Here is an 11,246-nt window from a genome sequence, read left to right as displayed (position 1 = left end):
CATATAACAACACCATTGTAATCACAAGGGCTCCATGGACAGAACAATAGTTTTAAAAGTGGGGGTTAGAAAGTGGTGACAGAGTCCCTTTAAAATGATAGTTCTCCCAAAAGTATTGTTCCATTTACAGTCGCTGCCAATTCCCATACCTGGATCCTTCTTTCTCCAATTAAAAAAGGTCCTGGCGCGCTTCCTGTGGAGTGGTGCCAGACCTAGACTGCCCTACTGTCAGGTGATTAAGTCTCAGAAAGAAGGCCGTCTGGGTATTCCAGATTTTCTTAACTACTATAAGTCTATACAAGGTCTTAGGGTTTTAGAATGGATTCGTAGTCCGCCGGGAAGGTTAGATGTGGCATTAGAACAAGACCTGGCAGGGATTCCTTTGCGCTCTTTGGCCCTGGCCAGAAGGTATAGAACGGAGATTTTGAAATATATAACAAATCCCTTCACGCGCAACACCCTCAAGGTGTGGTACTCGGGAATGGCGGGAAAATTGTTGTCAGGTCCGATTTCACCAGTATTACAGGTTAGATTACTCTATTACAATACTGGATCTCATAGCAAGGCCTTATGGTGGTGATGAGATGTTTGGGTGCTGAGGGGTCTTTTTTACATATATTGTGGACATGTCACTTAGTGAAACCCTTTTGGATAGGAGTATGTAATACCTTGACCAAATTGCAGGGTAGTGAATTTCCACTTCTACCACAATGTTGTCTACTAGGACTTCAGTCCCCACAGTGTCGTCCCCATCAAGCTTACCGCCTTCAACAACAACTGTTGGCAGTGGCCAGGGTCTTAATCGCCTCTAACTGGTAGTCGAATGTAGTACCAGGTATCCCACAATGGCTCTCTAGGTGCGATCAAGTGTATCGCTTAGAGCAGATTGGGAGACTATTTTGTTGCTTTCCAGTCTTCCAGACTCACAAAGGAGTGTCTTCGACTCCTATACACTGGTCATTCCATGACTGGTTTCATGATCCTCCCATCAATTGGTCCAGCAATTTCATTTATTCCTCTTATTAAAAATGTGATATAGCAATATATATGTTAAATAAAAAATATCAATGTTTAATACCATGTAGCACAAAAAGATTTTTATATTGATTCATCCAAACAAAACAAAATAAAAAAAATTTAAAAAAAGGAGGACAAAATTCTCTTTGAGCAAAAACACTTCACTTCAGCAAATGGCGCCATCTGCGCCTGAAATAAGCCTAATTTAGGAGTATTTCAGAATAGTAAATGACCCCCTAAATCTGTGCAGCAGCTCTAGCCATTCTGACAGCTCCCTGACCGAATGTAGCTGCTTGCAGAATTGTTATATGTAATGTACATTCCAGGGGCATAGCAAGTAACTGTGGGGCTTCATAGCAAAATTGACTTGGGCCCCACTCTATCATGACCACCTTCTGCAGCAATTCCAGTACATGAATGTTATGATTATTATGGTCTCCCTGATGCACAAGGATAATGTAAAAGTTGAAGTCACTTTATTGTACATATTGTAGATAATTTACACAGTTATGTCACAAAATAGCAATAATGCACACCGTGATGTCACTAGTAGGAGAATATAGGTCATTGCATAGATATGACACACACAGAAAGGTCATCATTTATCCCTTCTCTATGTTGAGAAAGGGTAATACAGGGTGGCCCAGGAATTTTTGGGCACGTCGGAATATGTCGGCTGATACTACTTGTAATGTTGCGGATAGTGTTTGGGATATTTTCCTTGAGTTCATCCAGGGATGTGGATTGTTAGCGGACATTTTCTGTTTTGAATTTCCCAACAGATAAAAATAGCATGAGGACAAGTCTGAGGAACGTGGTGGCCATAACCCCTTGCTCACAGTTTGCTCCTACATCAACAGTTCATGAATCCGTGCCAGTGAGGTGTGGCATGTCGTCCCATCTTGTTGGAAAGAGCAGGACATTTTTGTTTCTGCCGCATCACTGCTGTAGAGCTGCGAGCAGTATCGGCCAACATAATCCCATGTGCCCAAAGATGCATAGACCGGAACAGGGACCACTTTCAGCATCTTTTGTGACTTGTGGGTAATAAAAAAAAAATAACAATCCACTTGCTCATTCATCTTGTCATACTATCGCTGGAGGTGGGCTACTTTTTCGTGGGCCACCCGGTATATAAGATAGGGGTAAACGTGGAGCCCAACAGTCATTTTTTGCTGCACCTTATGTCTGAATGAAAAAGCATTTCTGGTATTTCACAGTAGAAACCCATACTCTTCAAAAAGTCTCCCAAGGTGTCCAGACCTAATTTATTTAGTGCACTTATATAGCGCTGCTATATACTGTAGCTCTTTACAGACATTAGCATCCAACTGTCCTTAATGGGGCTCACAATCTAAGTTCCCTATCAGTATGTCTTTGGAGTGCAGGAGGAAACTGGAGTACCTGGAGGAAACCCACACAAGCACAGGGAGAACATACAAACTCCATGCAGATGTTGTTATTGGTCAGATTCGAATCTATCTCTATGAACGTTTCTATGCTTCAAGAGGGACAACTGATTAATTCCTTAACATATGGAAGCTCAAAAACTCTCAGAAGAATCTTGTCACCCACACTTTTAAAAGCATGAGGTTCTTAGCACACAATCTGATGACATTGTGTGAGCCCATCTGCCACGTCAAGGCGACCTCAATCAGATAGAGTCTTAGTGTAGGGACCTTTTTTTTTTTAATAACATGATTTAAACTAATTTGCACTATTAATTTGAAAAGCCAAACTGATAAGCAGTATATTGGTGTTTCTCTATAACAACTGACTACTGTATATAAAATAATGTAAGAGCACACTGCAAGTGATAACACCAGTTACACTCAATATATCCTGCTTTATGTATAACCTGTTAGTGTAGGGACCCACCTAAACAAGGAGGGATTAAGCACTGCAAAAGGGCTAACAAAACAGATGTGAATTTAATATATGAAATAGAATTCAACCCATGTAATGTTATAACAATATTGAGAGCAACTGGTACACCATGCAATGTTTGTATAGTCAGTCAATATACAGACTAAGTATAAAGATTACACCTATATACACACTACAGAGACTAAACTATACATATACTATATACACTACATTAATCTTATATGCTGACACTATATAGATTACTTACCCTATATACACACAATATACACTACACTTACCTTTTTTACAGACATTAAATACATTACACTTATCCTAAAAGCACATTATATAGACTACACCTATCCTATGTAAACACTATGTAGACTACACTTACCTTACACATAAACTGTATACACTACACTTACCCTATACACACACTATATACACTATACATACACTAAATATACTACACTTACACTATATACAGGTACTTTATAGATTAATTATCCTATATACTCACACACTATATACACTACACATACTGTATGTAAAACTATAATGACTACACACTAAATTTACCCCATATACAGAAACTATATAAATTACACTTATCCTATACATACAATATATACATTACACTTACCCCACATAATATATATATATATATATATATATATACAGTACAGACCAAAAGTTTGGACACACCTTCTCATTCAAAGAGTTTTCTTTTTTTTCATGACTATGAAAATTGTAGATTCACACTGAAGGCATCAAAACTATGAATTAACACATGTGGAATTATATACATAACAAAAAAGTGTGAAACAACTGAAAATATGTCATATTCTACATTCTTCAAAGTAGCCACCTTTTGCTTTGATTACTGCTTTGCATTCTCTTGTTGAGCTTCAAGAGGTAGTCACCTGAAATGGTTTTCACTTCACAGGTGTGCCCTGTCAGGTTTAATAAGTGGGATTTCTTGCCTTATAAATGGGGTTGGGACCATCAGTTGCCTTGTGGAGAAGTCAGGTGGATACACAGCTGATAGTCCTATTGAATAGACTGTTAGAATTTGTATTATGGCAAGAAAAAAGCAGCTAAGTAGAGAAAAACGAGTGGCCATCATTACTTTAAGAAATGAAGGTCAGTCAGTCCGAAAAATTGGGAAAACTTTGAAAGTGTCCCCAAGTGCAGTCACATAAACCATCAAGCGCTACAAAGAAACTGGCTCACATGCAGACTGCCCCAGGAAAGGAAGACCAAGAGTCACCGAGTCACCAGCCTCAGAAATCGCAGGTTAACAGCAGCTCAGATTAGAGACCAGGTCAATGCCACACAGAGTTCTAGCAGCAGACACATCTCTAGAACAACTGTTAAGAGGAGACTGTGTGAATCAGGCCTTCATGGTAGAATATCTGATAGGAAACCACTGCTAAGGACAGGCAACAAGCAGAAGAGACTTGTTTGGGCTAAAGAACACAAGGAATGGACATTTGTCACGAGGGTATCAAGAACCACGCCTGACTCCGTTATACCCGGGGTCAGGAAGTCGCAGCGGTTGGCTGCACGCTCTATTTAAGATAGGGCTGTTTTCCTTATGGTAGCTTTCTGGGTTTGCTTTGCAAACCCTTTTGGCTCACTCAGGGATCCGTAGCTCCTTCTCCTCAGCTGTTCCTTGTCCAGCACTCCCAAACCTCCTTATATTCCTCTCTCACACTTCTCTGGTTGCCAGAGATAGAGCTTCCTGCCTGGACATCTATTCTGACCCACTGGAGCTGTGTTGCTGCGTTCCCGGATTGTTGATTCAGAACGCTACCCTCCGGATCCCTGTTGGACCTTTGTGGACTGCTGTGGTCGCCCACCTGGGTGTATGTGTTTGTCTGTACTTGTCTGTCCTCTCCCTGGTGTTTCCCTCTTAGCGTCAGTGGTGCGGACTAGCGATCCCACCGGCCCGTTCACTATCTAGGGCTCATTTCAGGGAAAGCCAGGGTTTAGGCACGTGATCGCCGCACGGGTGAGGAACCCGTCTAGGGACGTCAGGGCAGTCAGGTGCCAGCCGCAAGGTGAGTTAAGGGTCACCACCTTTCCCTCTCCCTTGGGCAGGGCTTTCCCTGTTTTTCTCCCTGTGCGTGACGTCGGTCATTACATTATCTCTGGCCCTTATTTTGTGTAGGTAAAAAAAAAATTAAAAAAAATATTTTTTTTTTACCTACTTAGAATCCAGTATGGATCAAATTGCTGCTCTGTCCAAACAATTTCATGGCCTGTCTTTGGAGGTGGTAGGATTGAAGGCGTCGGTCCTCCAGCAACAGCAGCAATTACAACTGACCGCAAGCCCAGCGGTTGCTACTGGTAACCAGGTTGTTGCGGAACCCAAGGTTCCTCTCCCTGACAGATTTTCTGGGGGAAGGGACAAGTTTTTGACATTCCGTGAGGCCTGTAAATTATATTTTAAGCTGCGCCCTTACTCCTCTGGTAATGAAGAACAGCGGGTGGGGGTTGTTATTTCCCTGCTGCAGGGGGACCCGCAGTCCTGGGCGTTCTCTTTACCTACTGATTCCCAGGCTCTTCGGTCAGTGGATGAGTTTTTCGGGGCCTTGGGTCTCATCTATGACGACCCTGACCGTGTAGCACTGGCTGAATCAAGATTACGGAGACTCTTACAAGGAGAGCGGCCGGTAGAGGAGTATTGCTCTGAATTCCGTAGGTGGGCTACGGATACCCAATGGAACGACCCGGCTCTCAGGAGTCAGTTCTGCTCTGGGTTATCCGAAAGGGTTAAGGATGCGCTTGCATTATATGAGACCCCCTTTTCCCTTGATGCGGTTATGTCCCTCTCTATCCGTATAGAGAGACGCCTTAGGGACAGGTTGAAAGAACCGGAGAAATTGGTAACCCCTCCCAAGCAGCAGTTAGTCTGTACGGACTTAGACGAGCCTAGGCAGCTAGGAGGAACTACTCGTCAGGTCCGTCCTCCTGAGGCTCGCCGTAGGCGTGGGGTTTGTTTTTTTTGTGGGGAGAGGGGTCATTTCATTAATGTCTGTCCTTCTTTCCTCAGAAACAAAAGACCATCGGAAAAACTACTAACCCCAGGCTGTGTGGAGGATGTCAGCCGGGGGGTATACGTCTCCTCCATACGTACATCGCAATTTGTGTTGCCAGCGGTTATTATTTTTGGTGATAAGACGGAGACTATTTCTTTCTTTCTAGACAGTGGAGCAGGGGTAAATTTGATAGATGCCCATTTTGCCCGCTCTTTGGGTTTGTCTCTCTGTACGTTACAGAGACCCATTCCCATATTCGCTATTGATTCTGCTCCCCTGTCTCAGAGAAACCTCACTCACATTGTTCATAATTTACACCTTCGGGTAGGGGACCACCATAACGAGATGCTTTCAGGTTATGTTCTGGAGGGGCTTCCCACTGCGGTAGTGCTGGGCCTTCCCTGGTTGGTAGCGCACAATCCAGTAGTGGATTGGCAGGCCAGGGAGATATTGGAGTGGAGTGAGCAGTGCAGAGAAAATTGCTTAAATAGCAATTGCTTAGTCGCCTCCATAACTACCCTACCTACATTTATTTCGGATTTTGAGGATGTTTTTTCTGAAAAGTGTTGTCAGAAGTTACCACCTCATCGTCCTTATGATTGCCCGGTTAACCTTATTCCCGGCGCAAAATTACCCAAGACCAGGTTATATAATCTTTCGGGTCCAGAGAGACAAGCCATGAAAGATTATATCTCCGAGAGCTTGGCTAAGGGACACATCAGACCCTCTTCTTCACCCGTGGCTGCAGGGTTTTTCTTCGTTAAAAAGAAAGATGGGGGCCTGCGTCCTTGCCTAGATTTTCGCGAATTAAATCGGATAACCATCCGAGACCCATACCCTCTTCCTCTCATTCCTGACCTGTTTAACCAGATTGCGGGTGCTAGGTGGTTCTCCAAACTTGATCTTAGGGGGGCCTACAATCTGATTCGTATTAAGGAGGGGGATGAGTGGAAGACAGCGTTTAACACCCCTGAGGGGCATTATGAAAATCTAGTTATGCCTTTCGGTCTGACCAATGCTCCTGCCGTCTTTCAACATTTCGTTAATGACATTTTTAGTCATCTAATCGGCAGGTTTGTGGTAATATACCTAGATGATATTTTAATTTATTCGTCTGATCTGAAAACACATGAGGTGCATGTCAGACAAGTACTGCAGGTCCTACGGACGAATGAATTATATGCTAAGATTGAAAAATGTGTTTTCGCCGTTCAGGAGATACAATTCCTGGGTTATTTTTTATCTGCTTCAGGTTTCCGTATGGATCCTAGGAAGGTCCAGGCAATTTTAGATTGGGATCTTCCTGAGAACCTCAAAGCACTACAACGGTTCTTGGGCTTCGCGAATTTCTATAGGAAATTCATTAAAAATTATTCACTTATTGTAAAACCGCTTACTGACATGACTAGGAAGGGGACTGATTTTTCTAAATGGTCTGACGCCGCTAAAGTTGCTTTTTCCTCTCTAAAAGAGAGATTTACCTCAGCACCTGTACTAGTCCAACCTGATGTCTCTCAGCCTTTTATTGTTGAAGTTGATGCGTCAGAGGTGGGAGTGGGGGCGGTGCTGTCTCAGGGTCCGTCTCCTGGCAAATGGCGTCCTTGTGCTTTCTTTTCTAAAAAACTATCAGCAGCAGAAAAGAACTACGATATTGGCAATAGGGAACTATTAGCTATTAAACTTGCGTTTGAGGAGTGGCGTCACTTCTTAGAGGGGGCAGTCCACCCCGTCACTGTGATTACGGACCACAAAAATCTCCTGTACCTTGAATCAGCTAAGCGTCTCACCCCTAGACAGGCTACGTGGTCGCTATTTTTTTACCAGGTTTAACTTTGTGATTACCTATCGTCCTGGGGCAAAGAACACCAAGGCTGATGCACTATCTCGTTGTTTCCCTGGAGGGGGTAATGTGAGTGATCCGGTGCCCATTCTACAAAGAGGAGTGGTTGTCTCTGCGGTACACTCTGTTTTGGAGGGGAAGGTGTTAGAGGCCCAGGGGGACGCCCCGGTCTCTTGCCCCTCAGAGAAATTGTTTGTACCGTTGAACCTACGTTTCGAATTATTAAAGGAACATCATAATTCGGCACTTGCTGGGCACCCGGGTAGTAAAGCAACCTTGGAGCTATTGTCTCGTCGTTTTTGGTGGCCAAGGTTGCGTCAGGATGTATTGGATTTTGTGTCTTCTTGTTCTACCTGTGCGCGTGCAAAAGTTTCACATACACGTCCTGCAGGGTCTCTATTACCACTCGTCATTCCCAATAGACCGTGGACACATCTGTCAATGGATTTTATCACTGACTTACCTTTGTCTGCGGGTAAAACAGTTATTTTGGTAGTAGTGGACAGGTTTAGCAAAATGGTACACTTCATTGCGTTACCCGCACTACCTAATGCTAAGACTCTTGCTCAGGTATTCATCAGTGAAATCGTGAAGCTTCACGGGGTCCCTTCCGATGTTGTTTCGGATCGGGGTACCCAGTTTATTTCTAAATTTTGGAAAGCTTTTTGTTCCCGTTTGGGGGTACACTTGTCGTTTTCATCAGCTTTCCATCCTCAGTCGAATGGACAGACTGAGCGTACCAACCAAAACCTTGAGACATATCTAAGATGTTTTGTGTCTGAAAACCAAGAGTTGTGGTCATCATATTTACCGTTAGCTGAGTTTGCCATAAATAATCGTCGTCAGGAATCCACTGGCAAGTCACCATTTCTTGGTGCATATGGTTTTCATCCCCAATTCTGTACTTTCAAAGAGGGGGGGTCTTCTGGGGTTCCCGAAGAGGAACGTTTTTCGTCATCTCTTTCATCGGTATGGCAGAAGGTGCAAGCTAACTTGAAAAATATGGGAGGTAAATACAAATGCATGGCTGATAAGAGACGGTCGCCAGGTCCGGACCTAGGAGTGAATGACTATGTGTGGTTGTCTACTAGGAATATTAAATTGAAGGTTCCCTCTTGGAAACTGGGTCCTAGGTTTATTGGCCCTTACAGAATTGTAGCCATCATCAACCCCGTGACTTTTCGCCTGGAGTTACCTCAGACTTTTAAAATTCATAATGTTTTTCATAAGTCGTTACTCAAAAAATATGTTCCACCTCTAGAACCATCACCGCTGCCACCCCCTCCTGTTGTCGTGGATGGTAATCTAGAATTTCAGATATCCAAAATTGTTAATTCTCGTCGGGTCCGCCGCTCTCTTCAATATCTGGTGCATTGGAGAGGTTACGGTCCCGAGGAAAGAATGTGGGTTCCTGCGTCTGAGGTAAACGCCGACAGGTTAGTTCGGGCTTTTCATGCCTCTCATCCTGAGAGACCTGGTCCTGAGTGTCCGGAGGCCCCTCGTAGAGAGGGGGGTACTGTCACGAGGGTATCAAGAACCTGTTAGAATTTGTATTATGGCAAGAAAAAAGCAGCTAAGTAGAGAAAAACGAGTGGCCATCATTACTTTAAGATATGAAGGTCAGTCAGTCCGAAAAATTGGGAAAACTTTGAAAGTGTCCCCAAGTGCAGTCACATAAACCATCAAGCGCTACAAAGAAACTGGCTCACATGCAGACTGCCCCAGGAAAGGAAGACCAAGAGTCACCGAGTCACCAGCCTCAGAAATCGCAGGTTAACAGCAGCTCAGATTAGAGACCAGGTCAATGCCACACAGAGTTCTAGCAGCAGACACATCTCTAGAACAACTGTTAAGAGGAGACTGTGTGAATCAGGCCTTCATGGTAGAATATCTGATAGGAAACCACTGCTAAGGACAGGCAACAAGCAGAAGAGACTTGTTTGGGCTAAAGAACACAAGGAATGGACATTTGTCACGAGGGTATCAAGAACCACGCCTGACTCCGTTATACCCGGGGTCAGGAAGTCGCAGCGGTTGGCTGCACGCTCTATTTAAGATAGGGCTGTTTTCCTTATGGTAGCTTTCTGGGTTTGCTTTGCAAACCCTTTTGGCTCACTCAGGGATCCGTAGCTCCTTCTCCTCAGCTGTTCCTTGTCCAGCACTCCCAAACCTCCTTATATTCCTCTCTCACACTTCTCTGGTTGCCAGAGATAGAGCTTCCTGCCTGGACATCTATTCTGACCCACTGGAGCTGTGTTGCTGCGTTCCCGGATTGTTGATTCAGAACGCTACCCTCCGGATCCCTGTTGGACCTTTGTGGACTGCTGTGGTCGCCCACCTGGGTGTATGTGTTTGTCTGTATTTGTCTGTCCTCTCCCTGGTGTTTCCCTCTTAGCGTCAGTGGTGCGGACTAGCGATCCCACCGGCCCGTTCACTATCTAGGGCTCATTTCAGGTAAAGCCAGGGTTTAGGCACGTGATCGCCGCACGGGTGAGGAACCCGTCTAGGGACGTCAGGGCAGTCAGGTGCCAGCCGCAAGGTGAGTTAGGGGTCACCACCTTTCCCTCTCCCTTGGGCAGGGCTTTCCCTGTTTTCCTCCCTGTGCGTGACGTCGGTCATTACAACATTAGACCAGTGGAAATCTGTGCTTTGGTCTAATGAGTCCAAATTTGAGATCTTTGGTTCAAACCACCGTGTCTTTGTGCGACGCAGAAAAGGTGAACGGATGGACTCTACATGCCTGGTTCCCACCGTGAAGCATGGAGGAGGAGGTGTGATGGTGTGGGGGTGCTTTGCTGGTGACACTGTTGGGGATGTATTCAAAATTGAAGGCATACTGAACCAGCATGGCTACCACAGCATCTTGCAGCGGCATGCTATTCCATACGGTTTGCGTTTAGTTGGACCATCATTTATTTTGTCAACAGGACAATGACCCCAAACACACCTCCAGGCTGTGTAAGGGCTATTTGACCATGAAGGAGAGTGATGGGGTGCTGCACCAGATGACCTAGCCTCCACAGTCACCGGACCTGAACCCAATCGAGATGGTTTGGGGTGAGCTGGACCGCAGAGTGAAGGCAAAAGGGCCAACAAGTGCTAAGCATCTCTGGGAACTCCTTCAAGACTGTTGGAAGACCATTTCAGGTAACTAACTACCTCTTGAAGCTCATCAAGAGAATGCCAAGAGTGTGCAAAGCAGTAATCAATGCAAAAGGTGGCTACTTTGAAGAACCTAGAATATGACATATTTTCAGCTGTTTCACACTTTTTTGTTATGTATATAATTCCACATGTGTTAATTCATAGTTTTGATGCCTTCAGTGTGAATCTACAATTTTCATAGTCATGAAAAAAAAGAAAACTCTTTGAATGAGAAGGTGTGTCCAAACTTTTGGTCTGTACTGTATATATACACACACACTACACATACACTATATACAGCTAATATATAAAGTAAATAACACTTACCCTGTACA

Source organism: Bufo gargarizans, chromosome 1 (assembly GCF_014858855.1).
Source record: "Bufo gargarizans isolate SCDJY-AF-19 chromosome 1, ASM1485885v1, whole genome shotgun sequence".
In the NCBI taxonomy this organism is placed as follows: domain Eukaryota; kingdom Metazoa; phylum Chordata; class Amphibia; order Anura; family Bufonidae; genus Bufo; species Bufo gargarizans.
The sequence above is the reverse complement of the archived record's forward strand: the minus strand, read 5'-3'. Positions refer to the sequence as shown.